Source organism: Bison bison, unplaced genomic scaffold (genome assembly GCF_000754665.1).
Source record: "Bison bison bison isolate TAMUID 2011002044 unplaced genomic scaffold, Bison_UMD1.0 scf7180017864356, whole genome shotgun sequence".
Classification (NCBI taxonomy): domain Eukaryota; kingdom Metazoa; phylum Chordata; class Mammalia; order Artiodactyla; family Bovidae; genus Bison; species Bison bison.
The window spans coordinates 4,341,908-4,350,214 of record NW_011494928.1 but is presented as its reverse complement, the minus strand read 5'-3'; positions in this window follow the sequence as shown (position 1 = coordinate 4,350,214).

The following is an 8,307-nucleotide window of genomic DNA, read 5'->3' as shown; positions in this document are numbered from 1 at the left end:
AAGAGATGGGAATACCAGACCACCTGATCTGCCTCTTGAGAAATTTGTATGCAGGTCAGGCAGCAACAGTTAGAACGGGACATGGAACAACATACTGGTTCCAAATAGGAAAAAGGAGTACGTCAAGTATATTGTCAACCTGCTTATTTAACTTCTATACAGAGTACATCATGAGAAACGCTGGGCTGGAAGAAGCATAAGCTGGAATCAAGATTGCCAGAAGAAATATCAATAACCTCAGATATGCAGATGACACCACTCTTATGGCAGAAAGTGAAGAGGAACTTAAAAGCCTCTTGATGAAAGTGAAAGAGGAGAGTGAAAAAGTTGGCTTAAAGCTCAACATTCAGAAAACTAAGATCATGGCATCTGGTCCCATCACTTCATGGGAAATAGATGGGGCAACAGTGGAGACAGTGTCAGACTTTATTTTGGGGGGCTCCAAAATCACTGCAGATGGTGACTGCAGCCATGAAATTAAAAGACGCTTACTCCTTGGAAGGAAAGTTATGACCAACCTAGACAGCGCATTGAAAAGCAGAGACATTACTTTGCCAACAAAGGTCCATCTAGTCAAGGCTATGGTTTTTCCTGTGGTCATGTACGGATGTGAGAGTTGGACTGTGAAGAAAGCTGAGCACAGAAGAATTTATGCTTTTGAATTGTGGTGTTAGAGAAGACTCTTGAGAGTCTCTTGGACTGCAAGGAGATCCAACCAGTCCATTCTGAAGGAGATCAGTCCTGGGTGTTCTTTGGAAGGAATGATGCTAAAGCTGAAACTCCAGTACTTTGGCCACCTCATGCGAAGAGTTGACTCATTGGAAAAGACTCTGATGCTGGGAGTGATTGGGGGCAGGAGGAGAAGGGGACGACAGAGGATGAGATGGCTGGATGTCATCAGTGACTCGATGGACGTGAGTCTTGGTGAACTCCGGGAGTTGGTGATGGACAGAGAGGCCTTGAGTGCTGCGATTCATGGGGTTGCAAAGAGTCGGACACGACTGAGCAACTGAACTGAACTGAAGAGGGTCTGGGATGGGGAGTTACCCAGGAGACTGTGGATGTACCCCAGGGTAGGTTCTTGGAGGGGTTCACCACGGAGACTGTGGACATGTGACCCCAGGTGTAGGGCCTGGGAGGTAGAGTCACTTCGTGGAGTGTGGACATGTGCAGGGACTTAAGAGTAGACGTGTGACCCCAGGTATTGGGTGTTGGAGGTGGGGTCATGCAGTAGTATCTGGGGACATGTGACCCCAGGAGCAGAGTCTGTGAGGTGGAGTCATTGTGGACATGTGACTAAAAGTGCAAAATTTGATGAGGGGGCTCTCCCTGGAGACTCTGATGTGTGATCCAAGGTGCATGATCTGGGAGGGGGTCACCATGGAGACTGTGGACTTGTGACTCCAGGTATAGGGCCTAGGAGTTGGGATTACCATGCAGACTGTGAACATGTGACTCCTGGTAGAGGGTCTGGAGGTGGGCTCATCCTGAAAACTGCGGAGGTGTGACCGCATGTTTATGGTCTGGGGGGAGTTACACTGGATACTGCAGATATTTGACCCTAGGGACAGGGTCTGAAATGGGGGATCACCATGGAGACTATGCACATGTGACCCCAGGTACAGGACCTGGGAGAGGTGTCATCCAAGGGGACTGTAGAAATGTGAACCCAGGTGCAGGATCAGGAGTGGTCACCCTGGAGACTGCTAAAGTATGAGCCAGGTGCAGGGTCTGGAAGGTGGGGTCACCCTTCAGACTGTAGACACGTGACCCCAGTCCAGGGTCTCGGAGAATGTCACCCTGCATTTTGTGCATGTATGATCCAGGTGCAGGGTTGGGAGGGTTTCATCGTGGAGACTGTGGACATGTGACCCCAGATGCAGGTACTTCTGAAGGTTCAACCTGGAGCCCGTGGACGTGTGACCCCAGGTGAAGGGTCTGGGAAGGGTTTACTCTGGAGAATGTGGACGTGAGAATCCAGGTGCAGGGTCTGGGAGGATGGTCATCCTGAAGACTGTGGGTGTGATACCCCGTACAGAGTCAGAGAGGTTGTGTCACCCTGGAGAATGTGGACATGTGACCCCATGTACACAATCTGGGGGGTATTGTCATCCTGGATACTGTGGACCTGTGGCCACAAGTGCAGGGTCTGGGAGGAGAGGGTGTGGAATAAGCCTGGATACTGTGGACGTGTGACCCCAGGTAAAGGGTCTGGGGAGGTGTCACCCTAGAGACTGTGGAAATGTGACCCCAGGTCCAGGGTTGGGAGGGATCAACCTGGAGACTCAGGACGTGTGACCCCAAGTGCAGGGTCTGGGAGATGGGGTTAGCCTGAGGACTGTGGACATGTGACCACAGGTCCAAGGTGAGGGAAGAGGATACCTTGGAGCTTATAAACCTGCCAACCCAGGTGCAGGGTCTGGGAAGTGGTGTCTCTTTGGATACTGTTGAAGTGTGTCCCATGTACAGGTTCTGGGAGATGTGGTCACCCTTGAAATTGTGGAGGTGTTACCCTACAGGTGGACCTGTTATCCCAGGTACAGGGTCTTGGAGGGTGTCTCCCTGTAGAATGTGGACTGTGAACCCAGGTGCTGGGTTTGGTTAGGGGTCACATAGGAAACTGGAAATGTGAACCCAGGTACAAGTTTTGATGAGTTGGGTTCACCCTGGAGACTGTCAACATCTGAACCCAGGTTCATGGTCTGGGATGGTGTCACCAAGGAGAATCCTGACATGTGACCCCAGGTGCAGGTACTTCGAAGGGGTCACCCTGGAGCTTGTGGACATGTGACCCCAGGTACAGGGTCTGGGAGGGGAGTACCCTGGAGACTGTAGACCTGTGACCCTAGGTACAGGGTCTGGGAATTGGGCATCACCCTGTATACTTTGTATGTGTGACCCCAGGTACAGTGCCTGGGAGGGGTCACCCTGGGAACTCTAAACATGTGACTCCAGGTACAGGGTCTGGAAGCATGTCACCATGCAGACTGTGGACTTGTGACTCCAGTTGCAGGGTCTGGTGTGTGGGGTCACCGTGAAGATTGTGGACATGTGACCCCATTTACAGGGTCTGGGTTGTATCACCCTGAAAACTGTGGACCTGTGACCCCAGGTTCAGTGCTTAGAAGTGGTGGGCACCCTGGAGACTTGGACGTGCGGCCACAGTCAAAAGGTCTGGTGAAATGGGGTAAACTAGAGACTGTAGATATGTGACTCCAGGTACAAGTTCTTGTGAAGTGCAGTCACCCTGGACACTGTGGACCTGAGAGACCAGGTGCAGTGTCTGGGAAGGTTGTCACCCTTGACTCTGGATGTGTGACCCAAGGAGCAGATTCTGTGAGGGCTGACCATGGATACTGTGGCCGTGTGATACCAGTTTCAGTTTCTGGTGAGGGGGATCCCTGAAGACTTGGATGTGTGACCCCAGGTATGGGATCTGGGGAGAGGCGTCTCCCTGGAGACTGGAGGTGTGAACCCAGGTGCGAGCTCTGGGGGGGTCATGCTGGAGCCTGTGGACCTGAGACACCAGGTCTGGGTCTGGGAGGCAGGGTCACCCTGGAGACTGAACATGTGACCCCAGGTGCAGGTTCGGGAGGGCTTCACCATGGAGACTCTGCACATATGAGCACAGGGGCAGCGACTGGGTAGGGTCACCCTGGAGACTGTGTATGTGTGTCCCCCGGTTCAGGTTCTAGGAGGTGGTGTCACCCTAGAGACTGTGGATGTGTGACACCAAATTCAGTGTCTGGGAGGAGGGGTCACCTTGGAGTCTGTGGATGTTTGACCCCAGGTACAGGTTCTAGGAGGGTATCACTCTGGAGAATGTAGATATTTGACCCCAAGAAGGGTCAGGGAGATGGTCACCCTAGAGACTGTAGACATGTGATCCCAGGTGCAGGGTCTGGGAGGTGGGGTCACCCTGGAGACAGTGGACATGTGACCATAGATGCAGAATTTGGGAAGGGGATCACCCTAGAGACTGGACATGTGATGCCAGGAACAGTGCCTGGGAGGGGTCACCCTGGAGACTGCAGACTTTTTCCCCAGGTACAGGGTCTGGGAGGGGGGTCACTATGAAGGCTGTGGACATGTGTTCTCAGGTGCTGCCTAAGGGGAGGGCTTCACCGTGGATATTGTGGACGTGTTACCATAGGGACAGGGCCTGGCAGCTGTGGTCACCCTGGAGACTGCGGATGTTTGACCACAGGTAAAAGATCTAACAGATGGGGTTACACTAGATCCTGTGGACATGTGTGCCCAGGTACAAGTTCTAGTGAGATGGGGCTATACTAGACACTGTGAATGTGTGACTCCATGGCAGCCTCTGGGACATTTGTCACCCTGGAGACTTTGAAGGTGAAACCTCAGCTTTAGGGTCTGGGAGTGGAGTCACCCTGGAGATGGTGGACTTTGTGACAGCAGGTACAGCGCCTGGGAAACATGTGACCTCAGGTACATCTTGGGAGGGTGTCACCTTGGAGACAGTGGATGTGTGACCCCAGATACAGGGTCTTGGGTGCTGTCACTCTTGAGATAGTGGATGTGACCCCAGGTGAAGGGTCTGGGAGGTGGGATCACCCTGAAGACTGTGGATATGTGACCCTAGTTTCAGGGTCTGTGAGGGGTGTCACCCTGGAGACTATGTATGTGTGACACCAAGTACAGGTTCTGGAGGGTGGGTTTACCCTGGAGACTGGATGTGTGACCCAGGAACAGGGTCTGGAAACTGCAGACATTTGAACCTAGGAACAGGGTCTTTGAGAAGGTGATCACCATGGAAACTGTGGACATGTGACACCAGGTACAGGGTCTGGGAAGTGGGGTCACCCAGGAGACTGTGAACATGAGACCCCAAGAACAGTGTCTGGAAGGGGTATACCCTAGAGACTATGGACATGTGACCGCAGGTATAGGGTTTGTGAGGTGGGGTCATGCTGACAACTGTGGAAATGTGACCCCATATTCAGGGTCTGGAGTTGGGGTCACCCTGGAGATTGTGGACCTGCAACCCCAGGTACAGGGTTGTGAAGGTGGTTTCACCCTGGAGATTGTGGATGTGTGGACCCAGGTACAGGGTCTGGGGAGGGGGGATCACCTTGAAAACTCTGGATATATGCTCCAAGGTACAGTATCTGGTGTTGGGATCACTCTGGAGACTATGGATTGTGAGCCCAGGTAATGGTTCTGGGGAGGGGCATCACTGTGGAGACTGTGGATGTGTGACCCAGGTACAGGTTGTAGGAGGTGGTCATCCTGGAGACTGACGACATTTGACCACAGGTACAGGATCTGGGACGGGGCGTCCCTCTGGCAACTGGACATGTGACACCAGGTACGCCTGACACTGTTACTCACTGGGACATGAATCTGGTCCTCACTACAACCTGACTCTGGTCCTCTCTCCAGCCTGATTCTGTGACTTGCTGGGGCCTGACTTGAAAGGCCCCGAAAGGCCCTGACTATGGTTCTCACTGTTCCCAGACTCTGGTTTTCTCTACAGCCTAAATCTGGTCCTACTGGTCCCTGAATCTGCTCCTGAATGGGCACTGACACTGGACGTCACCCTGGCCTGACTCTGGTCTTCACTAGGGCCTGACCCTCATCCTCACTATAGCCTATTCTGGTCCTTTCTATGGCCTGAATTTTGCCTAAGAGCCTCCTGATTCTTTGCCTCACTACAGCCTTGCTCGTATCATCACTGGGCCCTGACACCTGTCCTCACTACTCATTGACCCTGATCCTCACTGGACCCTGAATGTGGTCCTCTCTGTGGTCTGACTCCAGTCCTCTCTACGACCTGGCTCTTTGCCTCACTATGGCCTGATGCTTTTCTTCACTGACCCTGACTCTGGTCCTCACCACAGCCTGACTCATCCTAACTATGGCCTGAGTCACGTGCTCACTAGGGCCTTACTCTCTTTTCTGTATGGCCTCACTCTGGTTCTCACAATATCTTCACATTGGTCCTCACTCTGGTTCTCACTCTGGTCCTCAATATGTCCCCGTTCTGGTCATCACTATGAACTAGCTTAGGTCCCTCTTCTTCCTCACTCTTTCCTCTCTATTACCTGACACACTTCTCATTCTGCACTGACTCTTCTCCTCAAACGCACTGACCCTGGTTCTCACTCTGCTCTAAGTGTGGTCCTCCCTATGGCTTGACTCTGAACCCCTCTATGGACTGAATCTGGTCTGTCTACAGCCTGAATCAGTCCTCACTATAGCCAAACTCTGGTCCTCAGTACGGCCTAACTCTGTTCCTATCTACAGCCTGAATCTTTCAGTCACTACGGTCTGATGCTTTGCCTCAGTGGGCCCTGACTTGGGTCCTCACTGGGCCCTTACTCTGGTCCTTTCTAGAACCTGGCTCTGGTCCTCAGTATGGCCTGACTCTGGTCCTATCTACAACTTTACTCATTCCTCTCAGGGCCAGACTAAGTTTCGCACTATGGCATGACCCTGGTATTCACTACAGCATGTCTCTGGTCCTCACTCATTCTCATTCTTTTCCTCCCAAGTACCTCAATCCGATTCTCTCTATGCCCTGACACTGTTTTTCACAATATGCTGACTCTTGTCCTCATTATGGACTGACTCCGGTTCTCACTATAGCCTGAATGTGGTCCTCTCTACAGTCTGACTCTTAGCCTCAAAACGGCTATTCTTTGCCTTACTGTGACCTGACTCTGGTCCTCTCTACGTCCTGACACTCGTCCTCACTATATACTGTCTGTGGTCCTCACTGCACCCTGATTCTGGTCCTGACTACCACTTAACTCTCCTTCTCACCAGGGCCTGACTATTGTCCTCTCTGGCCTGACCCTCGTCCTCACTAGTGCCTGAAACTCTCCTCCTCCTCTCTACGTCCTGACACTCGTCCTCACCATGCACTGTCTGTGGTCCTCACTACATCCTGATTCTTGTCCTGACTACTGCTTGACTCTGTTCCTCATCTGGGTCTGACTATCATCTGTCTTTAGCCTGACTCTCATCCTCACCACCACCAGATTCCCGTCCTCACAAAGGTCTGACTCTGTCCTCTATGGCCTGAAATTTTGCCTCACTATGACCTCACTCTTTGCCTCACTAGGACCTGACTCTTGTCCTCACTGGAGACAGAGAACATTCCTCACTAGGACCTGATTCTTGTCCTTACTATGTCCTGAGTGGTTGCTACTCAGCCCTGAATCAATTCCTTACTGGGCCCTGACTCTGGTCCTCTACACAGCTTCACTCTGTTCTCACTATGGACTGACTCCTTTCCTCTTTTTTTCTTTTCTTTTCTTTTTTTTTTTTTTCTTTTTTTTTTTAATTTATTCATTTTAATTGGAGGCTAATTACTTTACAATATTGTAGTGGTTTTGCCATACACTGACATGAATCAGCCATGGGTGTACATGTGCTCCCCATTCTGAACCCCCCTCCGACTTCGCTCCCCTTGTTTGACTTGCCTCACACTTTGACTCACTGATCTGGTCTTCACATAGCCCTGATTCTCTCCCTCACTGTGTCATGATTCTTGTCCTCTCTACTTCATTACCCTGGTCCTCTCTATGACCTGGTCTTTGCCTAACATGGCCTGATACTTTGCCTCACTGATACTGATTCTAGTCCTCAACTGGGGTCTGATTCTGTTCCTCACCACAGCCAGACTCTTGTCCTCACTAGGGCCTGACTCTGTCCTCACTGGGCCTGACTCTCATCCTCACTAGGGCCTGACTCTCATCCTCCCTGGGACTGATTCTGTCCTCACTGGGACCTGTCTCTGTCCTCAGTGGGCCTGACAGTGTCCTCACTAAGACCTGACTCTCATCCTCACTGGGCCTGACTATGTCTTCACCAGGGCCTGACTGTGTCCTCACTAGGGCCTGACTCTCATCCTCACTGGGCCTGACTATGTCTTCACCAGGGCCTGACTGTGTCCTCACTAGGGCCTGACTCTCATCCTCACTAGGGCCTGACTCTCATCCTCACTGGGCCTGACTCTCATCCTCACTGGGCCTGACTCTCATCCTCACTAGGGCCTGACTCTCATCCTCACTGGGCCTGACTCTCATCCTCACTGGGGCTGACTGTGTCCTCACTAGGGCCTGACTCTCATCCTCACTGGGCCTGACTCTCATCCTCACTGGGGCTGACTATGTCTTCACCAGGGCCTGACTGTGTCCTCACTAGGGCCTGACTCTCATCCTCACTAGGGACCTGACTCTCATCCTCACTGGGCCTGACTCTCATCCTCACTGGGGCCTGACTCTCATCCTCACTGGGGGCTGACTGTGTCCCTCACTAGGGGCCTGACTCTCATCC